An 18,551-nucleotide genomic window follows, 5' to 3' on the forward strand; every position below is an offset into this window, starting at 1 on the left:
ACTACACAATAAAACATTGCGATTACATCTACAAGCCAACCCCTGGAAGGCTAAGAGGTTTTATCAAAGCCAGCAGCACCCCAGGGAGCAGAAAGAAAGATAAGGGCAGCTGCCCGCAGCATCCGCAATCCCAGAGCCAGCCCAGCAGCTGCTGCTGCTACAGGGGGGTGCAAAACCAGGGCTGTGCCTCCTCATTTTGGGGCAACCAAGCCCCTGCCTCTGCCCCCACGCTAGGGATGCTCCCCAGAAGATGCCTGGTCCCTGCCCCAGCACAGTCGGCTTGGCAAGGCAGTGGGATGATGGAGAAATCCCCTTCATCAGGGCAGTGCTGGAGAGGACGGTCAGGAGCAGGGGGATGAAGGCGAATCCCCACTGTGCTTTTTCCCTTGGTTGCAGAGGAGGGGGAGAGCGGGGACTCTTTCAGCAGAAAACGCACTGAAGCAGCACTCCAAGCCTGTGCAGCCCGAGATACAGCTTCTGCTCCAGCCCAGATCAGGAGCTATTTCCCACTTATCTGCGCAGAGCCTGATATCTGTGCAGCAGAACACAGCGCTTGGTAATAGGATTTTGATGCTGAACAGAAGATGTTTTTTCCCCGAGTCTCACTTACGTCACACCTGGAGGTATCCATGGCCATAGAGGTGACACAGAGGAAGGCTAAAGAGTTTCAACTCTTGCGCTGAGGGAGCAGCTTCTCCTTTAGCTGCAAAACAGCAGAATTAAAGCAATCTAATATTAGCTGCCCGCTTTGTGCCCCCACTCCAGCACAGCCCCGGGGAGAGGAGGGAGAAGAGCACATCCCTGCTGCAGCATCCCCACAGCTCTGCGGCAGCACTGGCACCGCCAGGGCTACATCCTGCAGCTGGCAGGACCCTTCTCCTGCTCACAAACCCCTGCGGGAGCAAGCAGAGCCCTCCAAGCCCCTGGGGCTGTGCTGGGGGCTGGAGCCAGGCCAGCCCGCGGGCATCACCAGCTCTCAGCGCTCCCCCAGCCCTGGGCTCCGTTGTCAGCTGCATCCCACACCGCGGGGACCACCCACGCGCAGCAGCAGCAGCAGCAGCACGGAGCCAGGCTTGGGTGGCGGAGCTGCGCTCACAGCTGCCTTGGGGAAAGGGGAGGAAGGTTTGTCAGCTCCCTGCCACCCTCCTCCCCGTCTGAGCGAGAGAAAGGTTCCACGCACCCCCGCTGCTGGAGCTGGAAAAAGTCTCTGCCTGCCACAGACAAAACCAAAGGGATGGGAACCACCCCCGTCAGGCGCAGGTGACATCTCACCCAGGGGAACGCTGCCGGCGCGGAGTCGGGGCTGTCACTGCCTCCCACAGCACAAACCCACCGGTGAAGGGCAAATCGCAGAAAAGTGGCAGGCTGGTGGCTCTGAGCATCAGTGGGGAGAGGGAAGTCCAGCCAAGGCCAGGCTGTCCATCTGGGCTCCGGCAAGCTGAGTGAGCCGGAAAGAAAGTGCTCATTAGGAGCAAAGTGGGAATGCAACTCAAGGCGCTCCAAGCAGGATGCGTCCCGCTCGTAACATCTGTGTTTTTCTAGCCCAGCTCTGGAGATCTGGGAGTTATCGCAGCCTTAGTTAGGAAAGAGCCCCACTGCACTAAAGGTGCATTGCTGTTAGATAAAAGAGCCAGGAAGAAGTGAAAGACAAGCGACGAGCGGAAGGAGAAACCATCTGGAACAAAAGGATGGAGAAAACAGTCCCGGAAAGTGCTGCAAGGCAGGAGACGGAGAGGATCCATCAGCTGGCTCTGTCTGTCCCCACCAGCCAGGAAGGGGACACCAGCCACAAGGGAACAACCCCCTCTAGTTTTCACAGCTCCACAATCATCCTGCAGTTTGGAACATCACCCTCTACCTTTTCCTTCATCCCCTGATGCAGTGACTGTGAGGGGCCAGGATGCTTCCCCACCCACCTCCAGCTGCAGGAACAGGGGTGCAGGCAGGTGCCTGCTCCCCCAGGGCAGCGCTGGGAACCCCAGGAGCTGGGATAAGGCTCCCACCCAGCTCGAGAACAGCTGTGCAGATGCACCCTGCCCCTCTGTCACGGGTATCTCAGCCACCAACGTCCTGCACTGCTCTCACAAGAATCCCCAGCACCGACAGTGATGGCCACAAGGTCTCCCGCACTCAGGGAAGTGAGTGCTCATGCCAATCCTGCTCTCGCTCACCCAAGAAGCACCCACAGCACCCGTAGGGAGGGAAGCCTGGCCCTGTGCAGGCCAGACAAAGCAGTGGCACTGCCAATGGACTCCATCCTGCACAAACCACACACAGGCAGCTCCTGCAGCGGGGGGACGGGGATGCCAAGACGACGGTTGCAGCCTGTTTATCTGCACAAGTGCATTAAGTATTCTGCACAGCACTTTTGCTGTAAATCACTTCCTATTCAGGCTCACTGCTGAGGGTCTCTGAAGGTCGATTTTCCATGGTTATGACAACAAAAACTAAAATTGGGTCAAACCTGAAAGGTATTATCTTCCTCCAAGCTGCTAAATGCACAATAGTAATGAGGTTGGTTAAGCAATTCACCCACAGCCTGCATTATTTGCTCTGAAGATGTATTAACCAGTTAAATGAGCGTGATAAGGCAGCTCTGCTTATTTCTCCCACCAGCCGCACAGATCTGAGGTTCTGGGTCTCTGTATCCCAGCTAATAACCGAGACCGCAGACGTGCTGACAAAGGCGGCCAGCACCGCGCCGCTCTGGGCCAGGCTCTGCCCAGCCTGACCTGCTGGAATACAAAGGGAACTTTAAAGGCATCCAGTGGCTGAGAGCCATTTGAAAAAATAATTATCCTTCCTCCCTCCCCTTTCTCTTTCTTCTTCTTAAACACTCTCCCCATCCAACCTCCTCCTGATGAAAAAGAACGAACCCGCAGCCCGCCCTGGCAGGCAGGTTTTAGCAGCAGCCCCGCTCTGGGATGGGGATTTATCCCTGGCAAACACATACGGCTGACCCAGCTGCTCAGCATCCACTCCTGATGCTGCCGAGGTGCGCAGCTGGCAGGTCAAAACCCACTCGCTCATCGCACACATTGGAAGATGCTTTGTGACTGGTACCTGATGGATGCTGGAAGCCACCCCTGCTCACACCAGAGCTCTTCATGCTCACTACAGGGGCTGCCCGGGAGTCTCCACCCCAACAGGGCAGCGACACCAGCTGTGGGACACAAAGATAATTTGTTTTTATAGGATTTCTGCTGTTTTTCCTAAAACAAACACCCATAAAATGTAAATATAATGGATGTAAACAAGCATGACCCTAAAAGCCATGTGCAGCTGTACGTAACAGGGAGGAGGGAGGGAGGAGAAACACTTTAATTAATCCCTAAAATGAATGAGATGGAAAAACTCGAATTGTATGGAAAGCATCTGGTAGTGCTGCAAACGGGGCTGCCTAGGACACAGGGTCGCGCTTGGCTGTGTAATGCCACCGGTGTCACCAGCTCCCACAGTGGGAGACTGCGGTGGCACCGTGGGACACGTGCTACAGCCCTGAAGCCCCGAGCTGGGAGCACCACAGTCCTGCCTAGCCAGCTGCTATCTCCTCAGCTTGGCTCGGCTCTGCTCTGCAGGAGGCTGACGGAATGATGTCTCAAGTCTCCTGGAAATTGGGTACCCACAGCCCGTGGTCCCACCAGGGCAATCTCCGGATGCTATTTGGAGTCTGTACAAGAAAAGGGGTTCAGAGGATCTCAGGTTCTCACAGGCCATGGAAGCCAAACCCTCCCAACCCTCCTGCCAGGCTGGTTTTCAGTGCAAGCTGCCCAAACAGCCCCTATGGGCAGCTCTTGAGGCAGGCAGGAGGTAGGAGGGCAGAGAAAAACAAAAATCCACGTGCTGCAGGGTGAGGCTGTGTCCCTCATGAGCTGCCCATGGGTCCCTGTCTCCAACCCCAGTGCAGGGAGGGGTTTCAGGGCACCTCTGCAAGCAGCCTGCCTCACAGGAGGATGGAGACCAAGGGAGGTGGCAGGAGGTTTCCACCACCCACGAGAGGGACCCAGCCACCAGCCAGGGAGCACACGGAGGAAGCACGGAAAAAGCCTCAGCATCTCTCCCGGTGATCCAGCTGGTGCTTTGCCAGCAGGAAGGAGCTGCATGGAGAAATGCCAGCACTTTCGAGCACAGAAGGATGAAGGTATCCTGAAGTGGGCTCCGTGTTGACAGAAGCTCTGGGAGCAGCACTATGACCTCCATGAGCCACCTCCTGTGTGACTAAAATACAGCAGCAAAATGGTACCTGAGGAACAAGGGAGGGGAGAGACCACGGAGCAGATCCAAGGAGCTCCAAGCAGGGAGGAAAAGGGGCTCGTGGGGGTCAATCTGAGAGGCAAAAGCAGACCTGCACAGAGTAATGGGACAGCAGTGGTCCACACGATGAGCCTCCAGGCCTCCACTGCAAGCTGCTGGTGCACCAGGCAGCTCACCAGGAGTGGCTATTTGGAAACAAATGTAAAGAAAGTTTGATAAACTAGAAAGACAAACTTGGTGCTCCTGCCCTACGACTCCAGACCACACAGAGAAGAGCAGAGAGATGGAGGCCAACTTGGAGTATCATCTCCAGAGCTCGGAGCAGGGGCTTCCCCTGAGCTCTGCAGCACACAGCGACTGCAGACAAGAGAACCAGCCCAGTGCACCAGCGCCAGGGACCCTGGCAGAGGGTAGAAGGTACCTCAAGGCCAAAATGCTACCACACAGAAGATCCAAGATGCGAGCAAGAGAATTGCCTTGCCTCTGTCAGGCTCAGGGCTGACCCCTAGGAGGGCTGTGGGCAGCATCAGTTGGCTTCAGTGCCTGTGACACCACCTGCCCCGTGAGACAAGGAGAAAGGAGAAGACACACCTGAAGCTGGTGAGAAACCAAAAGAGCAGGAAAGGACCTGAGCCAGCACCCTGGCAAGCTCACCGCTTTGCCTTTTCCCACATAGACACCTCAGCCCTTGATCCCCACACCAAGTGCCACAGTCCTGCTGGGGAGGGACAGGAGGACGTGAGCTCTGCCAGCGTTGCCCTCCACAGCGCTAGCAGAAGCAGCTTAGCACAGCCTGTTGAGCTGCATAAAGTCCCCATGATCATTCCTGATTCCACGGAGCCATGCCTGCACTCCTGCCCTGCTCCTGCCTGCACACGCACCCCAGGCTCTCAGCCTGACACTACAGTGGATGTGTTCATCAGATCTGTCCCACTCCTAGTCTCCTTAATGATTTTAAACCTTGTTCTTCGCCATCAGCCACTCACTCACCACGTTTAAAAGAAGCCACCCCCTGATCAGCCACTGGAAATGCCATGGGGCTAGGTGCCAGGAAATGAGGGAATTCCTCATTCTGGCTCGAGGTGGACTCCTGACCCCTCATTTCCCCACAAAGCAGCTGCCATGCTGAGCTCCAGCACACCAGCAGCTCCCACCATGCTCATACTCCATCCCGTGCTTGCAGCAGCCCGACACGGGGCTGCTGTCCTGCGGCTCTGGGCCAGCAAGATCCTGAGGGACTATCTTTGATCCCAAACCCAGAGAGCGAATGCATGATGCGGCTCATCCTGGAGCAACACCGTCCACCAGCACTGCTCCTCCAAGAGCTAGAGAACTTTTCGGGTTCACCCACTAGCTAAAGCCCCAACACAGTGAGAGTCAGCTGCACTGGTGAAACGCAAGCGCATCGCCGGCACCAATGCCCACCTCTGCCATGGCAGTGGAAGACCAGCCCAGTGCTCTGCTCTGGGAAGCACCAGCCCTTTTCCTTACCTTGGCACGGTGTTCATGCTGCCAAGGCTCCTCGGTGGCAAAGGCTCTGATGGGCAGGTGGGATGGTGGCACCCCCAGGACCCATCCAAGCTCCGGTGTTGCCACCACACAAGGCTCCGCACCGCACCAGCCCTCCCGGCCACCACGCGGATGTGCGGCTCTCCGGTATTGCCTTTGGAGCTGGCTGCTGCAGTGCACGCGTCCTCCCCCCTGCCCTTTCCAACACCGCCAGTGATGGGAGGGAGTTAGAAATGCCACGAGAAGCATTCCTCATTTTGAGAAGCCGGATCATCTGAAGACTGGCAACAGCCCAGAGCCCAGCGAGACAACCCCCAGATTTATGACCAGCATGGACAAAAAGACAGAAGAGCTTTAGTGAACCCTGTCAAGAACCCATGGGAAAGCAATAGTGAGAAATCCGAGTGACCTGGCAAATCCACCTCTCTCTGGGGAAAACAAAAGCAACAAGAAAGGACCCCAGCAGCCCCAGGGACCAAGTGGAGGGGGCTGCCAAGGGACAGGGCACCTGGGGCCAACAGGACACACATTGGGACAATGCATCCTGCATGGCAGCTGCTGGGACAGTAAAGCATCACTGCTGGAGCACCCCGTGCTGCCTGCGGCACTGATCCAGCCTCCCCCCTCCTCCTCCTCCTCCTTCTCCAGGGCTTCTTCCTCTCCTTCCCCTCTTTGTCATTCCTCTCAGCTCACGCCTCTTCTCTGCTCTCCTTCAGCTGCTCGCAGCAATAATCCAGGGCACTAACGCCCCAGCAGATTGCTCAGTGCCGCTCCCCGGCTGCTGCTGACCGGGGTTTTAATGACTCCCCCGGCCGCAGCAGGGGCTGATCCCCACCTCCACTGGCTGGTTCTCCCCAACATTCCTCCTCCGCAAAACACTTGCACCTAATGAGGCCCCGGCACACTGCAGGGATGAGCAAAGAGCATCCACCATCTCCAGGCTCAATGAGGGCTCAGCTCGGGATCTGCTCTCACCACGCACTCGGGCTTTCAGCCACCCGAGGGACTCAGGTAATCCTTTCCAAAGCCCCAGCATCACAGGGCTCCCCAGCTCCCCAAGACAGGTGAGCACAGCCAAGGGCACCAATGCAGCAGAGCTGGAAGGGGCCACAGGCTGAGAGCGCGGCGAGTATTCCTCAGGGACAGGGAAGGGACAACTGCAGCTCAGTGTTGGTCAGACGGATGCTTCTCAAAGCATCGCGGCACGAGGCTCTGCAGAGGCACTGACCATGCAAGGGAGCGGGACAAGAACAGCAAAGAGTTGCAGCGCAGGATGGAAAGCATGGATCTCTTCCCCAGCAACGAGGCCAGGTATCACTCAGGGGGTCCTCAAGGGGTTCAGGAAGGAAAAAGTCAAGCCTTGTCCCTACAGCAGAGCTGCCCACGCCAGGACAAGCAGGTCTGTGCTGCTGGGGGTAGAGGGATGAGCCAGCAGCGTGGCCCCCGGCTGCTCCTGCCATCACCCCCAACAAGGTCATATCTGGATCCCCTGTCCAACTCCGGGCCCCAGGGCAGGGGGCAATGATGCCCTGGAGTGAGCCTGGCAGAAGCCCAGGGTGATGGTCAGAGGCTGGAGCAGAGGACAGAGGCACAAAAAGAGACGTGCCACACACATCAGCAAAGAAATTGTAGAAGCAAAGTCCCGGAGAAGACACCCCAACAGCCACCATCCAGGAACCACAAAGCGCAGTCAGTGCTAACTGCCAGCAACCACAGCCAGCCAGCCCCCAGCATCACCAGATCTCAACACCTTTCCCAGCTGCAGGGAGGAGAAGCAGATGAGCCTGGGGATGCAGTGGTGACCCCCCCTCCGCAACCTCCAGCCCAACCTGACCCCTCGCAGCCTGGCACACCGCGTGCTGCCAGGCTGCAGGTCCCTGCGTCCTGTCCTTTAATTAACATTCCACATGTAAAGTTGGGATTGTAATTACTGCAACTGATTAACAGGCCGAAGGTAGCCCGTCTCCGAGGGAGCAGATTAGCAGAGGCTCTCTCGAGCTCCTGCTCTCACCTCGGCACTGTCGGTGCATTTTAAACAGGGGCCCGATGCCCCCGCAGCCGGTGATTAATGGGCAAGCTGGGCAGGGAGGACGTGCGGTGGCTCTGTCCCCACCGCTATTCCCACGCTCCCACCAGGACAGGACCAGGATGGGACTGGGCTCCAGCAGCCGGGGGCTGTTGGAGAGAAGGATGCTGAGCAGTGATTCCCAGCCCCTGCTCAGGCAGCGGACCTGGGGAAGCAGAAGATGACTCCCAGAAAGCCAAGGACCCTGTGCATGGAGAGGGGAGAACCAGCTCAGACCCACTGAGGAGAGACCCTCCTGCCAGCAGCTCCCCAGCATGTGGGCAAGAAGCGATGCTGCCAGATCCCTGCGCTGCTCATGGGACCATTTACCTGGGCTCTACCTGGCCAGGGTAGGATGCTCGAGGCTCAGCCAAGCCCAGAGAGCCCTCCTTGCTGGGGCTGTGGTGCAGGGTGCTCACACCTTCCCCACAAAACATTCTCCTTAATGAGTTGTTCCAAAAAAATTAACTCCCCCCGTCCTGGCTATTTGACACTCCAGGATACGAGTCACTGGCCTGCTCCCACCCCAGGGTCTGCAGAGCTGTGGGGCCACAGTGTCCTCTGGGGCCAGGGTGCCCCATAGGAGCATGCCCCGATCTCTTTTCAGGGCTGCTTGATGCACAGGGCAGCAGGAAGGGACCCCAGCCGTGCCCCACAGCAGTCCCCCAGCACCCACAGCAGCCCCACACCCAGACAGTCCAACTTCTCACCTCCCTCTCGGTTCCTCGGTTCTTCCTCCAGCTCTGCCCATGCTGGCAGCATCACCTGGCCACTGGTTCTTGCCCAGGGCTGTCACAGCCACCCCCGTTGTCACAGCAGAGTCGTGGCACCACTCAGGACAGGCATCCCTAGCCCTGTGGGTCCCACTGCTGCCCAGCCACCTCCAACCCTAGCAAAGCAGCTCCTTGGCCAAGGCTTTCACACTTTCTGGATGTGAAAACACATAAGAACATCCCATGGCCCGAGCTTGCCTCTTCCCTGCTTGCCAGTGGCTTTGGAGCCCGTGCTGCTCACCGGCGCGTGGCCGCACCGCAACCAGCCTGGGGTGTGCAAAGGGGAGCTGCCAGCAGGAGTGTACCCAGCACGGCTCCAGTAATTACAAGCAGGTAAGGCTATCAGCTGTAATTAACCACTATCCACAGGCAGACCGCTCCGCTGCAGGGACTTTCTTCCCTTCTTTTCCCCAAGACTGCAAAATAAATTATCGTGCAAAGTTAGCAGAGGCTGAGCTATGGAAACAATTAAACAAAAATTAAATCTAATTCATTTATACTCTGAGCACAAAGTGGATAATGTGGGGGTTTTCTTCTCTCTCCTCTCTTTGCCTTGGTGTTACAGAGGACTATTATGGGAAATTAATCACGGGGAAAAAGCAATGAACGTGATCTATCGCTCTTTAAAAGTGCACTGTAGTGATTATATAAAAATCTATTAGAGAGGCCAGGAAATAGAAGAGTGACACCATTTAAAAGGAAAAAGGAGACAGGGCTGGTGGCAAAGGGATCGATTTCTTAACAGACAGATCTGTGACAGAGGGAACGGGAGGAGGTCAGGCCCACACTGCCACAGACCCCAGGCTGGGATGTGAGCTGGGATGGGTTCAGGGGATGCAGCTGGACTCCTAATGGCACTGGGCTCCGCACCCCAAAAAGGCAGCCTGGGGCCCCACAGCAGAGCTGGGGCCGCCACTGCAGGAAACGCTGGGGGCTCAGGGCTCCCACAGACCATGGTCCCATGGTACCTGCTGCCAGCACGAGCATTCCAATGCAGCTTAAGCCTTCACGGTGCTGCCTGAACTTTTTGCCCCAGCAGAGCCTCCCATCTGAGAGAGCTGGTGGTGTTTAGCCTGGAGAAGAGGAGGCTGAGGGGAGACCTCATTGCTCTCTACAACTACCCAAAAGGACGTTGTGGAGAGGAGGGAGCTGGCCTCTTCTCCCAAGCGACAGGGGACAGAACGAGAGGGAATGGCCTCAAGCTCCACCAGGGGAGGTTCAGGCTGGACATTAGGAAAAAATATTTCACAGAAAGGGTCATTGGGCACTGGCAGAGGCTGCCCAGGGAGGTGGTTGAGTCCCCTTCCCTGGAGGGGTTTAAGGGACGGGTGGACGAGGCACTGAGGGACATGGTTTAGTGATTGATGGGAATGATTGGACTCGATGATCCGATGGGTCTCTTCCAACCTGGTGATTCTGTGATCTCCCAGGGGATCTGGTGCTCACCAAGAGCTGGGAGCACAAAGCCCAGGCGATGGCAACAGCAATAGCAGGGCTTTGGGGTGCACGGATGCCCACAGACCGGCTGAGTGCAGCCACCAGCAGAAGACACTGTAGAGATTGCAGCACCATCAGCACCAGCCTAGCACAGCCCCAACGCCCTCCCCAGCCACGAGGATTGCAGCTGGAGCACCAGCAAGTCACGGACCCCGGCAGGCTGCGGAGAGCCATGTGTCCAGCTCTGGCTGCTCCTCCACCAACACAGCTCTGGGTTTCGTTGCCCAACCAACCAGCGCTTCAGCCCCTTCTGCCTGCACAGGTATAATCACCCCACGCAGCTGCAGCATCACCTCACCCCCATTCCCAGCTCGGAGGCATCCTGGCACTACTCCCCGTCTGGGGGGGTCTCCAGGAGAGCAACCCCTATCATTAACGATGATTGCAAGAGCAGACCCTCACTGCACCGGCAGTAAACAAGGCTGGACCCTCCCCAGCCACCCCCCCGGCACACGCTCGGCTGTATAACGGCTGCGATAAAACCTTCGCCAAGGCAGATTCCACCATAAATCCTGGCCCGCAGTGAGGCCAGCCCCGGGCCAGCCTGACGCTTTAACGACACCATCAATCCCTGAGGAGCCCGAGGGGGATGGATGCGCGAGCTCCCAGTGCAGGATCCAACCCTGCGGTGAGGGGGTCAGGGTTGGCTCTGAGCCCTGCAGGGAGCTACCCTGGGTTCAGATCCACAGGCACCTGGGGAGGGATGGGGCATCGCTCCAAGGGGCCCCAGCACGATGCCAGTAGTTGCCAGATGTCGGGGCTGAGGCTGTGGCGAAGGAGTGATCAGCCACTCATCTCCAGATGCACAGCGGGTAATCCCACACCAATATCCAATCCCACGCCAATGAGCAATTCCACACTGATGGGTAATCCCACACCCAGGGCCAATACTCCAAATCAACACCTATAAACTCTCCACTTCTACATTAACGCAGGCAGACGTGCCTTTATGTGAATTTAACGGAAGTTTCTCCTCCCCACCAGGCAAATGGGAGCCAAACAGACCACTCTCCCTCTGATGCACGCTTTCAATGATTTGGAAGAATAAAGTGGGAAGGAAAAAAAAACCTCCTTTGATCTCAGCAGCCCATTTGTTTAGCCCATGCCGGGATTTAATTGAGAAGGGATGTCCTTGAATAAAGGCAGAGATGTCCTCGCTCCCCGGGAAGTCTGCTGCGAGTTGTGCAATCCACTGTTTTCTGCTCATCCAGGGATATTCAGGGACAACGTAGCCCGAGGGCCACTGCTGCATGTCACCCATCCAGACCCTGCACCGTTCCTTCCTGAGCGAGGAAGGCACCAAGCACCGAGGGATGGGTGCTCACAGGGGACACCGCTCTGCCCCCAAACTCAGCATGAGAAAGGAGGTGGGGGGGGTCAGCTCCCCAAGGCCACTAGAGCAGCCATAGAATCATAGAATTACCAGGTTGGAAGAGACCCACCGGATCATCGAGTCCAACCATTCCTATCAAACACTAAACCATGTCCCTCAGTGCTTCGTCCACCCGTCCCTTAAACCCCTCCAGGGAAGGTGACTCAACCACTTCCCTGGGCAGCCTGTTCCAGTGCCCAATGACACTTTCCGTGAAAAATTTAATGTTCAGCCTGAACCTCCCCTGGCAGAGCTTGAGGCCATTCCGTCTCATCCTGTCCCCTGTCACTTGGGAGAAGAGCCCAGCTCCCTCCTCTCCACAACCTCCTTTTAGGTAGTTGTAGAGAGCAATGAGGTCTCCCGTGGTGGGACGAGGACTGGGGCTTGCTTGGCACTGGCCGAGCGGCTGCAGGTGGGATGCGCCACCCCGGAGAAGCCAAGTTACGGCACAACAGAAGGCGAAGGGCAGCCTGTGCCTGAGAGCTGGTGCTTGCACCCAGGGTGTCGGCACTGTCCCCTTGCAAACGCCTCCCACACTGCCAGGCTCGGGAAGAGAGAAGAAGCCGCAGCAGAGAACCCGCCAACTCCAGCGGGGAAGTCGGCATGGCCGGCCGCAGCAGGAAGCTTCCTGCTCATTTCCTTCCAGCCCTGAGCTCCCCGGGTCCCCCATCCCTCCTCTGCCAGGTCCCTCCTGGCACCGGGCAAGCGCATCCCTCCTGCCCAGCTTGGCTTTCAGCAGCCAAAAAGCCTCAAGCGAAGGAAGAGAAGCAGCCCTGGGAGCACCCTGCACCTCCCCACCTCCAAGGAGAAATGCAGCAGCACTGCACCCTCCAATTTGGGTCTCCTCATCTCCTGCCCCTCTGCCCCTGCCCAGCACCATGGGTGTCGGGTGCTGATCAGCCGGCACCCTCCTCCTCCTCAGCGCAGCTGCATGGGTGTCTTTCCACCCCACGGCTCTTGCCGCAAGGCTCCCAAGCTGGGAAGGCATCATTCTATTTTAATCCAGCACTCTCCCATCCATCCCAGCGAGCCTGGCTGCGAGGGCAGCCCAGGGAGAGCTCTGCCCCAGAGGCCCCGCATCCCGCTGGGGATGGAGAAACACCCCAAGGCTGTGCTCAGATAAGCCAAGCCAGATGGAGGAGGGGGCTGGAGGGAAACAAAGGCAGGGATGGGGCTGGTTATAGCCCACCTGCTGCCACCTCACCTTCATAAACCCCACAACGAGAGAAACGGCTAGTACAAAGCTGCAGCTGCAGGCTGGGACGTGTGCCCCCTTCTCCTGGAGGCTGTGTGGGAAGGGAGAGGAGGACTAGGGGAAACACCTTGGTCTTACTGGACAGGAAAAATTATTCTGGCCATAGATGGGAATTAATGGTGATAAAGGTGAGTGCAGGGAGCTACAGGAGAGGACACAGGGAATTCCTAGCTCATGAAAGCATTGGCATCCTTCAGCCCATGGTAACAGCAGGTCCTTTTCTCCTCCTCTGTTAAAATCCTTTCCACCTCCTCCCCAGGAGACCTGTGCTCAGCTCTGCAGTCATCCCACCAGCATCCCACTAGTCTGTCACCCCCATGGCCAAGCCCTGCCACCAGCATGTTCCATGACAAAGCCACGGATGCCGCAACCAGGGGGATGATGCTGGGTCCCTGCACAGTTCTGGGGCTGCAGCTGCGCCCGGAGATTGCAGGGGGCTGCAGGTGGAAGGGGAGCAGGAGAGCTCTCAGCCCCTGGACTCCACTGGCTGAGCTGGGCTAAAGGCGAGCTGATTAAAGCAATTAGGATTTTTAAATAGTAACATCAGAGTGGCTCATCAGCACTCAAGAGGCAGTCAAATGACGAGTCTGAGGATCCTATTTAGGGATCTCAGTTGGCTGAGGATCCTAAGCAAGGCCCCAAGGCTCCCTTGCATTGAGATGGGTCCAGCACAGCGGGGTCCCAGGGACCCCACGGACCCTGCAGCCTCCCCAGCGCCCACCCGGGCACCTGGAGAAGCCTGGCCAAGGGCTGCCAACAGGTACAGCCCCATCCCCTGCCCTGCAGGGAGAGGAAGGGGTGGTGAGGGTGAGCTCCCCACAGCAGCTGTGTGGCACACCAAGGATCACCCGGCTGCCCACTCCTCCCTTTCCTTAAGCTTGGTGTTTATTCTCTCTAATAAAGGCTTTGGGAAGGGAACGTGGAAGGAATTCAGCAGCCCTTCTCGGGAGGCAGCACTGCACACCAGCAACGAAAAAGTACCTTTTGCAACAGATAAAGCACAACATACGCGTTTTGTCTGCTTGGACTCAAAATCTGATACGCCAGAGATTTAAAGCAGTCTGGTGGGAAATCCGTCTATTTTGGTGCATACGAATCTCCAATCACAAAGGAATCTGGCCACAAATACAGATGCAGGAGCAGCATAAACAGCCGTGAAATGCTCTGTACGCTTCCCTCTACTCTCCGATTTCCTACCCTTGCATTCGTTCCTTGCCACTGCTGGCTGACTCCTGGGTACAGATGGATTCAGCGCCCAGCCCAAGCACCCAGACCCCTTTATTCCCACTGTCACAGCAGCATCCTAGCGGGATGGCATCGTTGCTGAGCTGCTCGATGCCCCCAAGCTCCTGGCTCTCGGGACACATGGCCACATGCGATGTTGCGCTGGGCATCAGAGGGACAAGGCTGCACCCAGGGTCCTGCAAGCAGGACAAAGAGCCATGGCCCCACAGGGGAGCACCAACCCAGGGCTGGACCCACTCATGCTCAGATTGGGGGGAGAAGAAAAAAAGAAAAGGGCAGGAGCCAGAGGGCAGAAGCTGCAGCCTGAGCACAAGCCACTTGTCGACTTTCTTGCAAGCTCCAAGATGCTGTGGGAGGGTACTGGCACAGGCATATTACATTTATTTATAGGCATTTCTGTGGCACTCAATTAAACGCTGTGGTGGAGATATTGCAGCGTGAAGAGTATTTAGAGCTGTTTAACACCTCTTAGTCGGCAAAAGCCCAACTGATTCCTGCAGCAAATTGGGAAAATGCACATAGCGAGGGCAAAAGCAAGGAAGGCTGCCCTATCCCAACCTGATCTCCTTTTGAGGACATAGGATTGATGCACTTGTCGCAGAGCATCCTTGAGCCTCATGTGATGCTCCAGTGCTTCTGGGTCAGCAGGCAAGGGACTGGAGTCATATAGCAGGACAAGCATCGCCCCCATGCCCAGTTCCAGCAGACCTGACTCCCTCCAGCACAGAATTGCCAGCCCTGGTGTCCCATGAGCCCTGCCTGCATGCGGTACAGCAGGGCTCCTGCCCATCACGATCCCCAGGTGCTCCCCAGGCCCTGCTAAGGGATGGGATCTACCCACAGGAGGGTACGGAAATTCCTGATGCTCAGGAAAGGCTCTTTCACAGCCTTCTCTAAGCTTCTATTCACCGCTCTGCAAAATCTCATTGCAACTTCATATGGCAAATGGCTGAGCCGGTAGATCTCTAGATCTCAAGAAAGCCGCTGGGGGAAGAGAGTTCAAAGGAAAGGCTGACAAGTGCATGCCAAGGTTAGCTCTAATTGCACCGCTGCAAATTCACCGGTGGCGCTTTCGCCCTCTGATCTCTTCGCTTCCCTCTCCCGGCCTGCCTGCAGTGCTTGACCCACTCATCCCTCAGTCACACAGCTCCCAAGCGCAAGGGGAAGACACACAACCATCTGGAGGCACCAGCAGCCTCGTGCCCCCACTGCTGCTCAACAGCAGCGAGCTCAGGTCACGCGATAGAAGCAAGAAAGCCCAAAACACAAATGCAGGGAGACCATAGAATCATAGAACGTCCTGAGTTGGAAGAGACTCGCGAGAATCATCGAGTCCGACTCCTGTCCCTGTACAGGACAACCCCAACATTCATACCATGTGTCTGAGGGCGTTGTTCAAATGATTCTGGAATACTGTCAGGCTTAGCACAGTGAGTGCTTCCCTGGGAGTTGTTCCAGTGCTCCACACACTCTGGGTGAAGAACATTTTCCTAATGTCCAACCTAACCCTCCCCTGGCACATCTTCCTGCCTTTCTCTTGGGTCCAGTCATTGATCAATGCCTGCTCCTCCTCCCCAGATGAAGAAGCTGCAGAGTGCAGTGAGGTCTCCCCTCAGCCTCTTCTCCAGGCTGAAAAGACTAAGTGACTTGAGCTGCTCCTCATACAGCTTCCCCTCTAAACCCACCTCTGGACAACCTGGCCCTGAGTGATGCCAGCAAAGCACTGCCAGCCACTGGAGCTGCTGCCTCCCCCGATGCACGTTCCTGCGGGCTCTCCCGTGCCATCCCCCTGATGCCAGCAACCCTGAACCTGCTGGCACCCCAGCAGTGGTGACTTTGCTCTGATCAAGCACGTACAGGAGCCCACTGCGCACCTGCACGGGAGATGCCTTAACAGGCTGCCTAGGGAGGGGGTTGAATCACCATCCCTGGAGGTGTTTAAGGGACGGGTGGACGAGGTGCTGAGGGACATGGTTTAGTATTTGATAGGAATGGTTGGACTCGATGATCCGATGGGTCTTTTCCAACCTGGTAATTCTATGATTCTATGATTCTGCTCAGTCCCAAACCTGCAGAGCCCCAGCCAGCAGAGCAGTGAGCATCACCCCTGGCCGGGGCCAGGATGGGGCCAGCGGGTGCAGGGTGGCCGGGGCTCGCCCCACCAGCTGCTCCCGTGCACCCGGGCTCCCGTCGCCTGCAAATGGATGCAATTAAGTTGATACTGCAGCGGGACCGTAATTGCTGTTTCTTTAGCTTGGCAACACGACCCCGGAAACCCCCATTATACTAATCACTGTCAAACGAACACAATCGCAGAACACATAAAAACCTGGTGTACTTCATGGTGAAATATAACACCGCAGAAGGCTGAACCGTGTCATAAATCTGCTTAGCACTTAACACTGCCTGCTAAATGGCCCCGCTTAATTATAGCTCTATAAACACGACTTTATAGCAATATCAATACAGTCAAAAATCAATCCCGCTGATGGACAAATGGACAGACTCACGTCCTGCTGACCCCGGGGCTGGCCAGTGCTGCTCCCTCGGGCATGGAGGAGCCAGGCTCCGCGCTCCTGAGGCTCAGAAGAGATGCCCACGGATGCGCTGCTCCCAGGAGGTTCAACCCTGCTTCTCGCACCCGTCCTGAGCAAGCCACGACTCCGCTGGACACCGTTTCTGACCTCCCTTCGCCCAGCACTGCTACCGAATCCGCAGACAAGACATTAGCATTACAACCCACACTGATCTTTGTCAATTATGCTACAGTATTTGAGGTCTAACCAGCTTCAAATTGAATCAGGACGAAATCATCAGTATAAAAAGAGCCCGCACCAGCCTTTCAATTCCAGCACTGGGAAAAAAAAAAGTTATACATCTCATAATGGCCTTCTACCCCATAATGAACAGGAGAAATAAATTAGATTCCCAGCTAAGGGTATATTTATACAATTTCATTATGTGCCCATGAGCAAGTCTGGTTTTCACCAAGATAAAAATGAGCTCTCAGCAATGCTTGTACTAAATAAATGGAGTGATTTAACAGCTTAACAAGGAGTGCGATGGAGGGGTTGAGGAACAATGTCAAAAATGGAAAATAAAAATTAAAAAAAATTAAAATGCTGGCATTTCTTGAACCATGTTGGGCTAGACTCCACCCACTGCCCATACCCAGCAGCTCCGGGAGCACTCATGGGCTGGGAAGACGGTGGTGCTGGGACTGCAGGCAGATCTACAGGCTGGGAGCACGCAGCATCCCACCTGACTCAGAGCATCATGGGGAGATGCCTTCCTACTGCTTCATTTTCTGGCTGCTCAATGTATAAGTGATCCTCATGAGCCAAAACCAAAAATATCAGGTCCCTCTCCGTGCTGGCTTTCAGCAGGGGAGGAGCAGGTCCAGGTCCTGCTCATTCCAGCTCACTCCCTATCACCCTTGTAGATGTCAGGACCACGCGTGCTGGCTGCCCACAGGAGCAGCAAGGGTGTTCATGGCAGCTTTGGGGCTGAAAAGGTGTATTTGCAGTCTGAAAATTGCTTCCAGACTCTGAAACGTTCAAGCCAAGCAAGGCGCCTCTCTTGGTGCCACCCAGCAGGGATAAGGATGGTGGTGGCACTGCCAGGCCACCCGAGCAAACTGGTCCCTCACTGGCCACCAGCACTGCCCTGCATGAATGCAATGTCCTTGCTGCAGGGAAAAAGCACCGAGGAAGCCGGGAGCTCGCTGAGAGCTCACCCTCAACCCACTCAGCTCTCTGGCAGGTTTGTAGCCACCACAGCACAGTGGTGATGGGGATGGAGCAGCCCCTGGTCCCTTCCAGCCAATTTCACCAAACCTAGAGGGAAATTCCCAGCTCCTCCCTCCAAGAGGAACCTGTTTAATAAACCTCCTGTTACCCAATTCAGCCCTAAGCTGGAATCCAGACCCACTTTCCCTGCTCCGCTTTCAGGCTCTCTGCTTGCAGAGGCTGCAGTGCATCCTCTGCTGTGACTCTCCCTCACGCACAGCCAGGAGAGGACCCGGCCAGCCACCCACACGTACCATCGAAGGAGTTTGGAGGAGCTCCTTGCCCTCTGCAAGGTTATCTGCTCCTGGTGAATGCTGCTCCATCCCACCTTCTGCTGCTACTGAAAAGAGCGTGTCAGCTCCCCCCGGGCCCCCAGCCCGGACCACACATCCATCTGGGCTCAGCATTGTGTGTCTTCTCCAGCACAGTCAGGCTGATCCTAAATCCATAACCCACACTTGAACAGCTCATCCATTTAATGGCAGATAGCTGCCAGCAGGCAAATCTGTCCTCTCAGCAGCAGCAAAACCAGAGCTAAGCAGTTGCTTGCCTTTTTTTTTTTTTTTTTTTTCTCCTTTCCCTTTTTAAATCAATTGTGAGGCCACATGGTCCATCGGAGTGATCTGGAGACCAGGAGCCATCTCCAAGACGGAGCTGGCTGGCTTGGCTGCCTATCACAGCTCTCCTGCCACAAGGTGACATTTCCCTCTCCATCCTCCCTACTCCAGGGAGCCGCGAGGATTAATAGTTCAACAGGGCTTTGGAAATATGTGCGCTGAGAGTTATGAGCCTG

At 56.3% G+C, this 18,551-nt stretch overlaps 2 protein-coding genes across 9 annotated transcripts in view; one reads left to right on the plus strand and one right to left on the minus strand.

The window, feature by feature from the left end:
• Nucleotides 1–18,551, minus strand: part of RBFOX3 (RNA binding fox-1 homolog 3) — a 194,496-nt gene that overhangs the window by 106,127 nt on the left and 69,818 nt on the right. Inside the window, exon 1 of one of the 8 annotated variants that reach the window (XM_069872286.1) lies at nucleotides 16,612–16,630. The exons of the other annotated variants lie outside the window; for them this stretch is intronic. The gene's annotated coding sequence lies outside the window, so the exon portion shown is untranslated. Of the gene's footprint in view, nucleotides 1–16,611; nucleotides 16,631–18,551 lie in introns of those variants that run through there. 8 annotated transcript variants of the gene reach the window in all.
• The window catches only part of ENPP7 (ectonucleotide pyrophosphatase/phosphodiesterase 7), a 167,036-nt gene that overhangs the window by 78,722 nt on the left and 69,763 nt on the right, over nucleotides 1–18,551 (plus strand). The window lies entirely within an intron of this gene.

Source organism: Phaenicophaeus curvirostris, chromosome 19 (assembly GCF_032191515.1).
Source record: "Phaenicophaeus curvirostris isolate KB17595 chromosome 19, BPBGC_Pcur_1.0, whole genome shotgun sequence".
Classification (NCBI taxonomy): domain Eukaryota; kingdom Metazoa; phylum Chordata; class Aves; order Cuculiformes; family Cuculidae; genus Phaenicophaeus; species Phaenicophaeus curvirostris.